The sequence below is a fragment of the Somniosus microcephalus genome, unplaced genomic scaffold, assembly GCF_052327205.1.
Source record: "Somniosus microcephalus isolate GS21.2 unplaced genomic scaffold, FLI_Smic_1.0 unresolved_chr2, whole genome shotgun sequence".
Taxonomy (NCBI): Eukaryota; Metazoa; Chordata; class Chondrichthyes; order Squaliformes; family Somniosidae; genus Somniosus; species Somniosus microcephalus.
In genome coordinates, this window is record NW_028225180.1 from 57,434,883 (window position 1) to 57,438,534 (window position 3,652).

A 3,652-nucleotide genomic window follows, 5' to 3' on the forward strand; every position below is an offset into this window, starting at 1 on the left:
AGTCTCTCTCTCTCTCCCCAGTCTCTCTCTATCTAGTTCTTCACAGTTTCTCTCTCTCTCCCAGCCTCGCCTCTGTTTCTATGCCCAGTCTCTCTCCCTCCACATGCTCTCTCTCCCACTGTCTCTCTCTCTTCCGCAGTCTCACTCTCTCCCAGTCTCTCTCTCTCCCTCAGTCTCCCTCTCTCTCCCCAATTTCTCTCTCTCCCCCAGTATCTCTCTCTCACACCCAATCTCTCTCTCTCCCCCAGTCTCTCTCCATTCTCCCCAGTCTCTCTGTCCTCCCCTAGTCTCTCTCCCTCTCCCAGACTCTCTCTCTCCTAGTCTCTCTCTCTCACCCAGTCTCTCGCTCTCTCGCACCCCAGTCTCCGCTCTCTCTCCCTAATCTCTTTCTCTCTCCCCAGTCTCTCTTTCTCCACCGTCTCTCTATCTCTCCCCAGTCTCTCTCTTTCTCCCCAGTCTCTTTCCTCTCTCCTAGTCTCCCTCACCCAGTGTCTCTCTCTCTTTTACAGGAGTCTCTCGCTTTCTCCCCAGTCTCTCCCTCTCGACCCACAGTCTCTTGCTCTCCACCAGTCGCTCTCCCTCTCCCCAGTCTCTCGCCACAGACTCCCTTCTCTTTCCTCCAGTTTCTCTGTCTGGCTCCCTCGACTCTCTCTCCCTCAATCTGACCCTCATTCTCCCTTTGACTCCCTCTCTGCCCACTATGCCTCTCTCCACCGCAGTAACTCTTTAATCTACATATAGATTTGGCTATCCAAATTAGTAACAATGCTGTGGAGGAGGAATTCCTAGACTATGTGCAGGATGGTTTCCTGGACCAATATGTTGAGGAACCAACTAGAGATCAGGCCATCTTAGACTGGGTATTATGTAACTGAGAAAGGATTAATTAGCAATGTTGTTGTGTAAGGCCCCTTGGGGAGGAGCGATCATAACATGATAGTATTCTTCATTATGATGGAGAGTGAAGTAGTTGCATCAGAGCCTAGGGTGCTGAATTTAAATAAAGGAAACGATGATGGTATGAGGCGTGAGTTGGCTAGGATGGATTGGATAACATTACTTAAAGGGTTGCCGGTGGATAGGCAATGGAAATCTTTTAGACATTGCTTGGATAAACTACATAATTTGGTCATCTCTGTTTGGCATAAAAATAAAACAAAAAAGGTGACTCAACGTGGCTAACAGGGGAAATTGGGGAGAGCATAAGATCCAAGGAGAGGACATATAAATTGGCCAGGAAATGCAGCAAAACTGAGGATTGGGAGCAGTTTAGGATTCAGCAAAGGAGGACAAAGGGATTAATTAAGAGGGGCAAAATAGAATATGTAAGTAAGATTGAGGGGAGCATAAAAACTGACTGTAAAAGCTTCTATTGACATGTGAAAGAGAAAAAGATTGGTGAAGTCAAGCATAGGTCCCTTGCAGTCAGAATCAGGGGAATTTATAATGGGGAGCACAAAAATGTCAGACCAATTAATTACATACTTTGTTCTGTCTTCACAAAGGAGGGCACAAATAATCTTCTCTGAGATTTCGGGGAACATCGGGTCTAATGAGAGGGAGGAATTGAATGAAATCAGTATTTGTGTAGGGCAATGATGTTAGGGAAATTGAAGGGATTGAAGGCCGATAAATCCCCAGGGCCTGATAATTTACATCCTACGGTACTTAAGGTATTGACCCAAGAAATACTCGATGCATTGCTGGTCATCTTCCAAAATTCTATAGACTCTGGAATAGTTCCCATGGATTGGAGGGTAGCTAATGTAACCCCACTATTTAAAAAAGGTGGTAGAGAGAAAACGGCGAATTATAGACCAGTAAGCCTGACATCGGTAGTGGGGAATATGCTAGAGCCCATTATAAAAGATTGTAATAGCAGAGCACTTGGAAAACAGTGACAGGATCGGACAAAATCAACATGGATTTATAAAATGTAAATCATGCTTGACTAATCTACTGGAATTATTTGAGGATGTAACTTGCAGATTAGATAAGGAAGAACCACTGTGTTGTGTATGTACCTTTAAGGGAATAACTGGTCTCAGGCTGCAGTACCAGCAGTGACCACCCCTGTATAAAAGGCCCTAGCAGGCTTCTGTAGTTTCAGTTTACCAGGTTGTCCCCATTCAGTAAAGACTTGTTATAATCAACTCCTGCAGTCCGTGTCTCAATTGTACACGGACATAATACTGGCAACGAGCAGATACGAACTTACCTACAGTCTGCACCACCTCATGGGGATCCATCCCTGAAAGCGAAGTTATCAGAGGTCGAGCCAGAAGGAAGAAAGAAACAGTAGAAACGGTGCGTCGACCAGTGGGCATTCCACCTCTGAGTCAGCGGAGTTGAAGATTTGCAGGAGAGGCTGTCGAGAGCAGGGCTTGGTTATCCTATCGATGGTGCTTCAGCTAATCGGGCTGGTGGCAGGTAGTACACTGATTCTTCCTGGGCTGCGGTGGTCTACAGTTCGAGCGGTTGGCTTGCAACGGGGCCGAGCAGCGTATGTCGGGAAGAGGAGAGAGAGAGAGGATGAGCACACAGAGAGGAGCGAGGAGAGGGGAGAGAGGAGAGAGGGGAGAGAGGGAGAGGAGAGGGAGAGAGGTGAGAGGAGAGAGGAGAGAGGTGAGAGGAGAGAGGAGAGAGGGAGAGGAGAGAGGAGAGGGAGAGAGGAGAGAGGAGAGAGGAGAGAGGAGAGAGGAGAGAGGAGAGAGGGAGAGGGAGAGGGGAGAGGGGAGAGGAGAGAGGGGGAGAGAGGCGAGAGGAGCTAGAGGAGAGAGGAGGAGAGGAGAGAGGAGTGAGGAGAGAGGAGTGAGGAGTGAGGAGAGAGGAGAGAGGAGAGAGGAGAGAGGGGAGAGGGGGAGAGGAGAGAGGAGAGAGGAGTGAGGAGAGAGGAAGAGGAGAGAGGGAGAGAGAGAGAGAAGGAGAGAGGAGAGAGGAGAGAGGAGAGAGGGAGAGGAGAGAGGAGAGAGGAGAGAGGAGAGAGGAGAGAGGGAGAGGAGAGGGAGAGGGGAGAGGAGAGAGGAGAGAGGAGGAGTAGGGAGGAGGAGAGGAGAGAGGATAGAGGGAGAGGAGAGAGGGGAGAGGAGAGAGGAGAGAGGAGAGAGGAGAGAGAGTGAGGAGAGAGGAGAGAGGAGTGAGGAGAGATGAGAGAAGAGGGGAGAGGGAGAGGAGAGGAGAGAGAGTGAGGAGAGAGGAGAGAGGAGGAAGAGAGAGGAGAGAGAGAGGAGAGAGGAGAGAGGATGAGAGGAGTGAGAGAGGTGAGGAGAGAGGAGAGAGGAGGAGGAGAGAGGAGAGAGGGGATGAGGAGTGAGAGAGAAGGTAGAGAGAGGAAGAGGAGTGAGAGAGAGAGAGGAGAGAGGAGAGAGGAGAAGAGGAGAGAGAGAGAGAGGAGAGAGGAGAGAGAGAGGGAGAGGAGAGAGGAGAGAGGAGAGAGGAGAGAGAGAGGAGAGAGGAGAGAGAGAGAGAGAGAGAGAGGAGAGAGAGAGAGGAGAGAGGGAGAGGAGAGAGGGAGAGAGGAGAGAGGAGAGAGGAGAGAGGAGTGGAGGAGAGAGGAGAGAGGAGAGGGAGAGTGGAGAGAGGAGGAGGAGGAGAGGGAGAGGAGTGAGGAGAGAGGAAGAGGAGAGAGGAGGTGGAGAGAGGAGAGAGAGGA